The sequence below is a fragment of the Varanus komodoensis genome, unplaced genomic scaffold (assembly GCF_004798865.1).
Source record: "Varanus komodoensis strain SLA01 unplaced genomic scaffold, ASM479886v1 scaffold22, whole genome shotgun sequence".
NCBI classification, from domain to species: domain Eukaryota; kingdom Metazoa; phylum Chordata; class Lepidosauria; order Squamata; family Varanidae; genus Varanus; species Varanus komodoensis.
The window spans coordinates 8,144,810-8,158,458 of NW_025335606.1; the positions used below are offsets into that span (position 1 = coordinate 8,144,810).

Genomic DNA, 13,649 nt, shown 5'->3' on the forward strand with positions numbered 1-13,649 from the left:
GAAACCACTGGAAATTCTGGCAACCTTTGCACAGACTTTGCCCGCGCGCTCCTCAGGGAACCCGTCGGTGGCTTAGCGTAAGGGAAACCATGGGCGCTCGGCTCACTGAGCATGCGCGACTGAGTGGCGGTGGAGGGGGCTGCCGAGAGACGGAACAAAAACTGAAGGGAGGAAGGGGGCGAGAGCGCGGCGATAGTGAGGGGCGGGGAGGAGCCGAGAGGGAGCCCGGATGTGGCGCATGCGCCGCGGCTAGTGGCTGGACGTGTCTGCGGCGGCCGCGGCGGTAGCAGCGGCAGCGGCAGCGGCAGCAACAACAACACGACGTGGGCGGCGGCGGCAACAACTGTCGGTTGGAACGTTCTTGCCTGCTCGCGCCTGAGGCCTTCTGCGCGCGCGCACTGAGGCGAGGCCGCCGCGCCGCCGGCCGAGGCGCCCCTTCCGCCGCTCTCCTCCTCGCTCCCGGCTGCCGAGGAGGCGGGAAGGCGAGGCGAGAGCGGCGGCCGCGGAGGAGCGGGTGGGGGCGCCCCGGCCCTTCTCGGGCCCCCCGTGGCGCGTCCTACACGGGACCCCGGCTGCAGCCCAGGTAACGCCCCCTCGGCCTCCCGGCCTTCCCTCAGAGCCCCCCGGCTAGCGGGCTTCCCCCTCGGCCGCCGCTCCCGCCGCCGGCCCCCCGCGAGTTTTCTCCTCAGGAGCGCCGGGCTGGCCGGTTCACGCCTCGCGGGAAGAGTCGCCGACGTCGTGAGCGTGGCCACACGTTCTGCGGGCGCCCGCGGTGCAGCCGGAGGGACAAAGAGCCCCGTGCCCTGTCCGCGGCCCCTTCCCCCGCGCCCGCTCCCCTCCGCGGGACTTTCAGCCATCGCACGGTTGCTCCGAGGTGAGCCCCACGGGCTCCCGCGGGACTCGCGTGGATCCGGGGTGGCAGCCGAGGGCCGTTTCTGTGGTGGGCCGGGCGCTTCCGTGCGCTCGGTCGAGCCGGGCGGTCCGCGGTCCACGAAAGTGTCCGCCGCGGATCGGGCGGCTTCCAAAGTGCCCGTCCGGCGTGCTCGCCCCCCCCGCCCCCCCCCGCCGCACGTCGTGCGTCTTGCAGCCGAAGGAACAAAAGAGTCTTCCGCGGCACGTGAAAGAAAAGTTTACGGACGTGTCGCGCGCGAGCGGCGTCGGTGGAGCGGAGCCCCCTTCGTCGGATGCGCGCAAGGGGCTCTGCGGGGGGCCGGGGGGGGGGCGGGCGGCGCGAGGACCTTTGTTCTGCGCGGCTGGCAACGACGGGCCCCGCCGCGGCCACTGTGCTCGTCCCCGACTTTGCATCTTCTGCGGCCAGTGGGTGCCTCCGAAAAGACCGAAGGAGTTGTTGCAGCCGGAGTCCTGTGCGTTGGATGAACTGGACTCTTGCCGCAAGAAAGGTGCAGCCCTAGGCATGTTTAGGCAAGAAGAAAGCTTGTGTACTAACTCTTGATAGTGCTTCCCAGTCACGTTGTAGGACTTTTTCCCCCCTGTCTAAACATGCATAGGATTCAACTCGAAATCTTTCTGGTGCTGTACGGTGATTTTAATTTAGTAGTAGTGAAACTTCTCCATCGCGATGGGATGGTACTTCTGTGTTTTTGAATAGTATGGTATGCTTAGATTATGGTACTTTTGCTCCCAGCAGCCCTTGGCTACTAGTTGGACCTCTAGTTGTCCACCACATGATCAGCAGAGCCTGATTTGAATGTCTGCCTCCCTCATTTGTCTTTGGACTTTGAGCATGAGATACTGATTTGACCACCTTGTCAGATTTTTCCCCTCACCAGTCTTTTCCCACCCTTGCTTTTTATAACATCTTTCCTGCAAACAAGATGTTATAAGATTACTAAGGTTTGAAACTTCAGTAGCAAGTTTCTAATGCAGCCATAAGCCCTTGTTGCTTACTTTGTTTCTTCAGGTGAAAAAATAAAAAATACTGATGTTGATAGTAAGCTATAGAAATTAATGCTGCATTATAATCTGGTATGAAAAAGTACTACTGAATTTATCCAGAACTTTGATAACTCAGTTATATCTCTACATAACATTTCCTATCCAGACTATAAATATGGAATGGGATAAGCATCCAATGAAAGGAGAATGTCTGGTGGGTTACTAGAAAGAAGCTTCTTAAAGTAGTCTCTGCTAGGATAAAGTGGTCTAGGAATAAATAATAGTCTGAATCATACAAAATTGTTTTGTACCCTCATTATATAGTTTGTCTTTAATATACAAGAATTGTAATGTAACGAAAAGCTCAATTATACAAGCTTTTAGCTTATGTAGTATGTCAGTGTAGTGTACAGAGGTTCTTACAGTTATTCACATTATTAAAACAGAAAGCCTGAAGCACTTGTATGTTGAAGTGCTGTAGAAACAAATGTCAAGGTTGGATGTGGATTCCAGTTGAGATTTAGCCTTGAGACATTTTTAGCTATTTCAGCCTCCATTTGAGAAAAAAGAGGTGAGTTACCTAACAGCACAGACGTAACCGTTCAAAAGTGTGTACAAAAAACTTGTCCAGTTCTCTTTATTAACTAATGACTGGCTCACTGAATTATTAAGAGGTAGGTAAAGGTTGAGCACTTCTGCATATTAAAAGTACTTGCTTAAAAATGACAGTAAACTACAAGAGATACAATTAGCATTTTCCTGGTATAGGAAAATGCATAGGGATACCTTTATTGCAAATATTTCTTTTTCTTTCCAAGGATCCATTTCTGGAATATAACACATTTCCCTCCTGTCCAACATGCATTCTCTGGTTTATATTCTCCATCACTAAAATGGGTTTATATCTTAATGTGTTGAGTCAAAAAACCCATATATAAATAAGATCAGCATTTTGAAGGATGTTTTACTGAAATGGATAATGGTGCTAATGTGGTAAAAATTTTACTGTGCAGCCTTAGATGATGGTGGGTGCTGGAGGGAAGCTTAATCAAATAGCAGGTAACATTGCAAGGATAAGATATCCTTGAACAAGCAAATCAAGTAGAGGTGACTGTCAATGCTTTGAACTTTTATTTCTGATGTGAACAGCTGTTCACCTCCAACAGATTGTAATCTGGGAATGAGGACCAGTTTAAGCAAACAAAACAAAAGCAAAGGTAGCCGAGTTGATCATGACAACATTTCCAAATTTCACTTGGTTATAATACTTTTATGAGACCAATCAAAAATGGTATAAGATTTGAGATCACCAAAGCAGGCAAGATACTTTGAAGGCAGGTAAGTTTGCTAAGGGCCCAGCATTATATTCACACAGTGACCATCTAGTTTCCCATGGGAAACCAAGCAACAGCATCATCTCACCCATGCTCTTAAGCAGCTTGTATAGGCATTGCCTATACATATTGCCTCTGTTACTGGTGACAGCATGTAGAAATAAGGATAAGTGACCATTGATAGCCTGCTCCATGCATATGTCCATTCCCCACCATGTATAATTTTATACACCTGTATCTTGTCTCCACATAGATGTTTTGTTTCTAAGCTAAACAATTCCAGTTTTTGTAACTATGCAGAAGTTGTTCAAGCCCCTTGATAATTTTTGTTGCTCTTTTATGTACTTTTCCCAACTCCGCAATATCCATTTTTAGGTATGGTGACCAGAACTGTACCCACTGTTCTAAGTATGGTCACATCATAGATTTGTATAAGGGGAATATAATCTTGACAGTGTTATTTTCAGTTCTTTTCCTAGTCATGGGTAATACGGAGTTTGCATATTTCATGTTATTTGCATGCTGGGTGGATATTTTAATTGAGGTGTCTACCAGAACCTCAAGATCTCTCTCCTGGTCTGTCACTGCTAGCTCAGAACCCATCAGTTTGTGCCTGGGAATTTTTTGCCACAATGGGCATCACTGTACATTTCCTTATATCGGACTGTATTGGCTATTTAAATACATATATATTTCATTTCTGTGCCATCCAATAGCTGAAGCTCTTCAAGAAGTTCACAATGACCCAGAAAAACAGTACAATAAAATAGCATATTTTTTCTAAAATACAACAATATAAAAAGAAAAAAATCTAAAACAACATATCATGAAGAGCAGACTTGTAAACACCTGGGTTGGGTAATTTCCTCAAGCCTATACTCCCAGTTTGCATAGGAAAAGGGATAGATGATAATTCTTTTGGAGCTCCCTGCATTCCCCTTTTGACTTACCACACTAAATTGGTGTCATAAACAGACTTGACCACCTCACAGTTCACTCCTAATTCAGTTGAAAAGCATTTATCCCAATATAGATTCCTGCAGGATCCCTCTCTTTGTATCCTCCATGGGGAAATTTATGATTTATTGCTACTCTCTGCTTTCTGTTCATCAAACACTTAGTGATCCATAAGTAGACGTCTCTGTTTCATTTCATGACTGTTAAGATTTATCAGGATGATGTGGGACTTTAGTCAGAAGCCTTTTGAAAATTCAGGTAAACAGTAGCTACCTGATCTCCCTTATTTGCCTGTTGATTGACATGGTCAAAGAGTTCCAAAAGGCTAATGAGCAGGACTTAATTTTTGTGGAAGTTCAGGATTGTATTCCTGCATGCTTCTTAATTTTACCTAATGCTTTCAACAGATTTACCCAGAACAGATATTAAACTAACTTGTCTGTAATTTCCTGGATCATGCCTATTTAAAAAATGAATGGTGTTATGTTGGCCATTCTTCAGTACAGAGACTGCTCTTAGAGACATGCTGCATATTTTTGTTAGATGATGAGCCATTTCATAGTTGAATTATTTAAGAATTCTAGGATGGATACCATCTGGGCCTGATGATTAATTCTCAATTTGTTGATAAGGTTGAGAACTACATCTTTTGTCTCCACTATTTGCCTAATTTTCTTCAGACTATCTGAAAGTTCTAACTAGCCTTAAGTTGTAGCATGGGAGGAGATGTTTGCACATACTCGAATTAACCTCAGTAGCTTATGTGAAGGGGGTAGAGGAAGCTCCTGTTGTCTGTGGTTACATTAGGAAAAAGGTATGGAGTGGATGTTGTATCCATTTGGGGAATATAAAGTCCAGCTCTTCTTAGAAGTGTTTCGTCTTGATGGATGCACATGGTTTCCTTTTACTGGTGAAAGTTTTCTAGTTCTAGTCCATAAAAGTCATTTGAAGTCCATAGTTGGAGGTGGTAGACTTTATAGTGAAGGATGATTTTATACCACAAGAAGGTGGAACTCTTAATATCTGAGGATTCATCCTCCAACCAGTAGGTAACATGGATTTTGGGATTTTTTAAAAAGGAAAATAGGTATCAGACCATTCTCAGAAGTGGTGGAGGATACATTGGATATTAAGTGGGTGGTGGAACTGGCTGTATGTTTTTGACAGAGGCAGCTTTTCTTCCATCAGCACATGGAGTAAGGATTCTTTCCATTGACTGCAGAAGGATCAGTCAGTTCTCTGTGAACACCGTAGATTGAATTTGCACAGTATATCAACCTATTAAAAGGTGATAGAAGGTTGTGGCTGTGAAAGCCTTTTGAATGGAAGAAGATTTTTCTTAAACAAAGACTATGTTTCCTTTGAATATGAGGATCCCATTTCCTAGATATCAGTAGGTGTGGATGGCTTGTAAACATTTTGCTTTCTTACTGTGATTGAATTTCCCTGTTACTACTACACATTTGGAAATTAGCCATACTGATCGTTAATTTCCTACACTTTTAGAAGCTACCTGGCAACTTATCTTCCTTAGTACTATACCTTCCATTCCAGCTGTTGAAAGTTTTATTGGAATAAAAAATGAAGGCTGTTTCTAATAAGTGACAACCTTCTGTCTCCTCTGATACCCCCCAGTACTGTTAGTGGGCACATTACCATTCTGCTTAGTAACAGCATCTAATATTTTGATATGACTCATTTAATGTCACATGTATTCAATTTTGGGGACACATCTGATATTGTAATCTCCGTTTCTTTAAAACCTTGTTACCTTTTTTAAACAGCTGCAATGTAAATACACATTTTCCAGCTTTGCCATTCTACTTATGCTCCCCACTCTGGGATTCTCTCATTCTTAAGAATTCCTAATGACAGCAGGTAGAGATGATCCTGTTCAGTTATTTTGTGGTTCTTTGATTCTGACACACGTGTCCATTTGTATGTATTAACTATGGAAGTATTTATGCAGTTCTGCTGAAATATCTTTTATCTTTACTATTTGTTTTTATTGCTTTTGCTTGCTTTTCATTATCTTTTATTTTGCTAGATCATATTTGCTCCTAATAGAAAGTATACTGAGATTGGGTTCTTTTTTCAGAGGTTTTCCTTTAGGGGGCTTTGGAGCATATCTGGTCATAAATTGCTCTTTATATATTCATTTATTCTCTTAGTACTTACACAAATTGCTGCTTGCCATTCAGTTTGACTTTTGCAGTTTAAAGCAGTTATTTTGGATCAGCCTTGCCAGATGTTTTTGATTCAACTCCCATCAACCCCAGACACTTTGGCTAGTAGTTAGGAGTGCTGGGCCTTGTTATCTAAAACATCTGGAGAAAATCAGGTTGAGGAAGGCTGGCAAAACTTAATTAAATGTTGTTGGTAGCAATTCATTTCTGTACCACTCAATACCAAAGCTCCATTGGTGGTTCATAAAATAGGTAATACAATAAAACACTACAAATTCAAAAGCAATTTAAAAACAATTTAAACAATATATAATACAGAGCAGGCCTGTAAAACATGTGGGATGGGTACTGCTCTCAAACCGTTAAATATCTTTGGATGTCTTTAAATGCCTCAGCATAGAGGGCTCTCTTAACCTGGTATGGAAAAGATGTCATGTTTGGCAGGCCTATGTGGGAAGAGAGTAGGCCATCCCCCTGGTTGTTGTACTCTGAACCTTCCTTGGAGTTAGCACTTGAAGGAAGTCCTTGAGTATTGATTGTTGAGAAGTGCTTTGTAAGGTATTGTGATCCCAAGCTATGTAAGATTTTATAGGTTAAAACCAATAAGTTGAATGAGGCTTGGAAGTATATATATGCAACCAAAGCAAGTTGGCCAGAGTTGGTCTTATATGTTCAGACCTGCAGGTCTTTGTTATGAGTCAGGCTGCTTTGTTTTGGAGAAGGTGCAGCTTCTAAGCAGTCTCTAAGGGCAACCCCTACAAAGTACATTGCAGTAATCTAACTTTGGGATGACCACAGGTTAGATTAATGAAACTGAGTGATTCCTGCCCACTTAGAGATGTGGCTGGGCACCAGTGGAAGCTGGTAGAAGACATTGTGTGCAGCTGAGGCCACCTGAACCTCAAGTGACAAAGATGGCTCGAGGAGGAGCCCCAGGCTGTGAACTTGCTTCTTCCAGAACATCCACTCGGAGGCACCACCCATTAATCACATCTCAGTCTTGTTTGGATTTAGCTGCAGTTGGTTAGCTTTGGTCCAGTCCATTGTCACAGCCAGGCATGAATTTAGTACATCCACAGCCTTATCTGATGGAGATGAAAAGGAGAAACAGCTGTATGTCATCAGCATGTTAATGGCAATGTACTGCTATTTTCCTGAAGTTGCCCTTGGTTTCTATTTAATTATCACTTTTGTTTTATAGTCTGCAAAATGTAACTTTTAACCATCACTGAGATGTTTTGTCTGCCTATTAATCCTTTTGTAAGATGGGCAGGCATTTCCTGATTAATTTATTGTCTGGTGGTTTTTGATAATGGCAATGCTGTTCTTATTGTGAAGACTTTTTGTAAGCTATTCTGAGAGTCTTCTGAGGCTATAAAATAGGATATAATATGTTGAATATTTTGCATACAAATGTTACATTAAAAAAGATACAAGTATATATATTTGCCAAGGGAATGGAGGATATGAGCACATACAAGAATAGATTGGGGCGCTAGTTTAATGGCTGCATTGTTTGGGCACACTTCCAGGATTCCTGTTCTGCAAGCACATGAAACATTAAAAAAAAACCAAAAACAAAACTTATTACTAACACGCAACTTGTTTTAGTTGTTGCAAATAAGGTAAGGTCTCTTGAGATGGAAAGGGAACAGCAAAAGGCACACTTCTGTCCAAGTCCCTGGTCTCAAAAAGGAATCAGGTGCTGACTAGGCTTTAGACACAATTGCTCCTGAATATCCTCTCCATCCTGCTTCTGATAGAATGCCCTGTTATATGGAAGCATGAAGGACAATGACTGGGGCACTGATGGTGGAATACTGGGCTCATCTCTGACAAAACATTTTATAGAGAGCATCTTTGCTTCTGTGAGATGTGCTACAAGCAGCAAAGAATGTTTTTTCCTCTGCTCATATCGAGTCTGGGAATTCACATCCAGCAGAGCTGTTTAGGGTGGTAAAGGACTTTTCTCAAGCTCCAGTGCCCCCTAACCTATCTTTAGTGTCGTCAGTCACTTGCTCTGACACTTTAAATAACCATTTTATACATAAGATTTCTCGGATAAGAGCTGAGCTTATTAATGCAGTTGGGTAGGTGAGGATCAACACAGAGGTGTCCAGCAACTCCATAAATTGGGCAATCAATTTGTAAGTCCTGATGATGTTGATAGACTGGTTGAGCTGATGAGAAATAGCACCTGCCCTCTCAATTCATGTTCATCTTGGCTGGTAGTCCAGGGAGGTGGTGGCACTGAGGAGCTATTATGTCATATCGTCAGTGCCTCCTTCAGAGAGGGTAGAGTTCCTGTTGTACAGCCTATTTTATGGCTCTTCTTAAAGAAACCTAATTTGAACCTATTGGACCTTAACAACTTTGCCTCAGTCTCAAACATACCATTTCTTTGTAAGGTGATTCAGAGGACAGTATCGCTCCAGACAGTCCTAAGTCATGCTGAATTTCTGGTCCCATTTCAAACCAGCTTTAGAGTGGGACATGGAGCTGAGACTGCTAGTGGATAAACTATGACAGAATTGATGGGGAGAATGTATCCCTTCTTGGTTCTGTTGGATCTTTCAGCAGCCTTCAATACTATCAGCCCTAGTATCCTTATAGATCGTCAGAGGGAGTTGGGAATTGGAGGCACTGCTTTGCAGTGGTCTCATTACTACCTCTTGATTTGGTACCAGATGGTAACAGTTGGAAACCGTTGCTCTTTTAAGAAGGAGCTGACTTGTGGTGTCTCATAGGGATCCGTTCTCCAATGCTGTTTAACATCTGGATGAAGCTGCTGGAAGAGACTATCTGGAGGAGTGGTGCTGGATGTTATTAGTGTGCTGATGACATCCAGATCTACTCCTTATCATCTGTTGCTTCTTCTCTCTGGATGACTGCCTGAAGCTGGTAATGGGCTAGATGAGGAAAAAACAAATTGAAGTTGAATCCAGACAAAACTGGTGCTTGCTGTTAAGGGTTTGAATCCAGAATTAGAGGTGTGTCAACCAGTTCTACATGGGGTTACACTCCCCTTGAAAGACTGTTCACAGATTGGAGTTGCAGCTTGACCCTGCCCTTCACATGTCAGCATAGATAGAGGCCATGGTCAAGAGTGTATGTTACCAGCTTTGACTGATTTGCCAACTGTTCCTCTTCCAGCAGAGGAGTGACTGAAAGTCAGTAGTGCACATCCTGGTAATCTTTAGGCTCAATTTTTGCAATGCACTCTACATAGGGTAGCCTTTGTGCCTATTCTGGAACCTGCAACTAGTATAAAACATGGCAGCCAGGGTGTTCTCTGGATCATCATGGAAGTCGACTACCAATACATCTCCGGACACAGTAAAAGAAGTTGGTAGTTACCTTTAAAACTTTTCATGGCTCAGGTCCAAAATAACTTTAGGCGTGCCTTTGCCCATATATCTCACCTCACCCACAAAAATCTCCTGGCAATAATGTTCTGAAGATTGATTGATTGATTGATTTAGAGTATTTGTATGCTGTCCCATCGCATAGTTTTTAGCTTCGCAAAATTAATGTCTGCTATCTAGAAGACTTTCCTTTCCATTCCCTAAATTATGGAATGACCTGTTGGGAGAGTCCCAGACTGTTACCTTTAAGAAGGAAATAAAGATGTATCTCTTCTGACGGGCATTCCCAGATTAATTTTATTTAATATGCTTGTTTTTAGTTGAAATTTTTAATCATTGCTGGTTTTGATTTTTTTTAAACTGTCTTAGAGCCTATGGGAATGGAACAGTATATAAACATCTAAATAAAATAAATTTGTAGGCCAAGAAAACTGGAGGGCACCAGGAAAGGAAAACTTGTGTAGAACATAGTTGGTGAACTGCGTGTTACTTCCAGGCCGTGGCAGCCTACCTTCTGGGACCACCTTCACTGCATTGCAAAAAGGCTTGAGGGGGAAAAAGATTTTCTTTTTGCATGGATGCCAAATGGAAGGTTTTTAAAGTGCTGCAGGGAGATTTTAGTGGTCCATCCTCTCTTGTCCACACACTGTAATCCCCCAGATAACTGTCCCTCTGCTCCATGGGAATTGATTATTTAAATTAGTATTTTTTCAAAAACCTTCATTGCCACCACTAGAGACCCTTTATCAAAGGGTTATTGCTTTATGTGGAAGGCAGTGCCAAGAAGAGGTGAAAGACAGACAGACAGACAGTCTCTCTCTCTCTCTCTCTGGATGTGGGTGGGGGTGGCCAGGCTAAGCAGCTTTTGCACAATAGACCTCCTGGTAGTGTAATTGGTGGTCAGTTACATAGTTACAGCACCAGTAGTTAGCAGATTTCCATCAGATCAGCATAGGGAAATTTACAAATGCATTAGGTTTAGGGCAGTAGATACGGGGTTGCTAACAACATCACATATTTAAAACTTAGTCTCTTCTGCAACTTTCTTTGGCAGACTGGAAACACCATTTTTCCGCTTTTTCAAATGCAAGTTGAATTTACTTGAAATTTGAATTAGTTGAAGGAAAGACTTGTTCCATCGATAGAAAAGGAGAATATAAAACTAAGTTTACCTGTATGTAACAGTTAGCTGACACATGTTTGAATGACTTCCATTAGTCCAGTGGGGTGATTTAAAAAAATAAATACGCCAATTTCCTGAATGAGTGAACCATAGATTTGATGTTTAATACAAACAATGTCAGTGATGGTAATTGCTGAATTCAGTATCTAGCTTGGCACTCAATTATTGGCAAGCAAATAAGTTGAAATTAGAGTTTTGATCCATCAGTGCATTTAATAAAGATTTCTGTTTGTGATTGGATATTTTGTTAGTGTTCTATCTAGCATTTCAACAGTTGCATATGTTCTTAACTTCTCTTTTGCAATATGGAACATCCCAAGTTCGATTTCATCTTTTTGTAAGAATATTACTACTAATTACGAGGATTCTTCAAAAAGTTTCAGCACTTTTAAAAACTCTTTTAAGAATTTCAAAAACAAACTGCATCATTGTTCTAAATTTAGTCACCTTCCTTTGTGATGCATTTTTCCCAGCATCATACCAACTTTTTAATGCCATCAGTAAAAATATATAAAAATATATTTATAAAATATAGAAGTGTGGAAACTTTTTGAAAACCCTCATTTATATATCACCTTTTCAGCATACAAATTCTTTCCAGAAAATTTATAAGGAACATTCATTAATAATCACAAGCAGTAAGTAGTCAGATATAACAATTCATAAATGTCCTTCCTACAGGATAATTGTTGGTAGAAGGACCAGTGCAGAATGGGAGCAGACTGGCTGGAACAGTCTCTAATGTCTTTATTCATCTGTTGTCTCCTCTCTTTAAGAGTTCTTTTTACATGGCAGTTAGTGGAAATGGCTCTGTGGGGGAAGGAAAAGTTTTCTTGATAAATTATCTGAAGAATCCAGTCCTTGAAATAGTGTTCAAAAAATCTATTGCATTTCAACTTCAGCTGTACCCACAGGGTTCCACACGTAAATGAGGGCATGTATACTGTTCTGCTTTCTTCCAACTACTTTGCCTCCCTGGGTAGAAGGGCTACTGTTTGCGAGCTTAGAATGAAGAGGAGGTAATGAGCTATGTCTAGTCTGTATGAACTCTGTGAATTACAGAGCAGAAAACTAGCTGAAGACTGGCTTAGTGCTTGTGATAATCATTAGCAAGAATAACAACCACATCAGCCCTCTCATATTGATAAACATGATTTCAATTATCAGCACTAAATGATGTCAGCTGAATCAGCAGGTTGTCAGCCAGCATAATGGCCTGATTTTCAGTTTATCCATCTCACATGTTGCAGCTTAAGGCCACTCCTGCAGCATTAAGGAAAATACTGACATTAATAGGGACATTTACTGCTTTTGAAGAGGAGCTATCTGGGTAGTTTATAATAAAAAATAATCACAAAAATGCATAGTCATAAACACATGAAAGTATCAGTTAAAATAGTTGTGAAAGTTGCAAAAACCAAACCACCAAATCAGTAATGCAGTCACAAATGTTAAATCATGGATTTTTTTTAATCTTCGCCTGCTGCTAAAAAGACATAAGTGTGAGGCAAGCCTTCCAGGGGAGTCCCCCTCATTACTCCCCCCCCCCCCAGATAATTTGGTGGAGATGCCTTGAGCAGGGCCAGGGCTTCTGAAGCAACTTTGGCAGGTTACTATGGAGGTTGATGTTCTTTCAGTGCCCTGGACCCAGGTTTTATAGAGCTTTTAAGGTAAGAGCCAGCAGTTTGAATTCTGATTCAAATATTTGTGTTAAAATGTTTAAGCACTGGTGTAACATTTTCCCTTTACCTGGCCCCAGTTAGCAACTAAGCAACTATATTTTACACCAAGTGTGGTTTTCAGCCAAAAGCGTGCCCATGTGCAGTGTATTGCAATATTATAGTAAGGAGGTTAGCAAAGCACAGATAGCTATATCAAGGCTACACTTGCGTACCCACTTTAGCTGGTGCTCAATGCCACTGAGGCCATATGCATTTCTAGTATCAGGGCTGGGTCAGAGAGTTTCCTTTAACTGTGAAGCTCATCCTTTATGTAGTGTTCAGACCATCTAGAACAGGATGAACAATTTCTTTATCTAGATGAGCACCTGCCAACAGTATCTCTGTCCTGTCTCAGTAGAACCCCAGTCCAGTCCCTATTGACTGTAGATACCAGTTGTACACTCACATCATCACACCTGTGTTTGAAGTGAAAAAAGATCCTGATGTCATCTGTTTACGGGGGTACCCAAATCACTCTGTTAGATGACCTCTGCTGGGGGGAGGGAGTGTGCCCTGTTGGTTCTCTTGGACCTCCCAGTGGTGTTCTGTGCTAATGGCTGTATCTCCTACTGGATAGGCTGTCTGGGTTGGGAGTGGAGATACACTGCATTGCAGTGCTTGTGCTCTTGTGTGAATAGCCTATATGAGAAGGTGGTGCTGGGGAAATGTTTCTCTGTTTCTTGGCTGCTGTGTTACTATGTCATGGGCTTTCACAGGGCTCAACTTTATTTTGCAATCTGTGCAACATCATCATGAAACTCCCAGGGAGCATATCTGGAGGCGTGGGCTGAAATGTCATCAGTACATGTAGATGATATTTGACTCTGTTTTTACTTTTTATCAAATCCAGGTGAGGCAGTGGCTGCTCTCAGTCAGTGCTTGGACAGAATAATGGACTGTAGGAGGACCAATGACTGAGGCTCAATCTAGATGGGACAGAGATGCTGCTAGAGGGTAGCTTGCCTGTCTTGTTTAGCAATATTCATTTAGCTCGAAGGATGCTTTGC

At 42.4% G+C, this 13,649-nt stretch overlaps 1 protein-coding gene across 2 annotated transcripts in view; it reads left to right on the forward strand.

Annotated features, from left to right (window-relative positions):
- Positions 1–463: 463 nt before the first annotated feature.
- SMAD4 (SMAD family member 4) overlaps positions 464–13,649 on the forward strand; it is a 46,966-nt gene continuing 33,780 nt past the window's right edge. The window contains exon 1 of one of the 2 annotated variants that reach the window (XM_044431253.1): positions 464–583. The gene's annotated coding sequence lies outside the window, so the exon portion shown is untranslated. Of the gene's footprint in view, positions 584–13,581; positions 13,597–13,649 lie in introns of those variants that run through there. The other variant, XM_044431254.1, reaches the window with a different exon arrangement.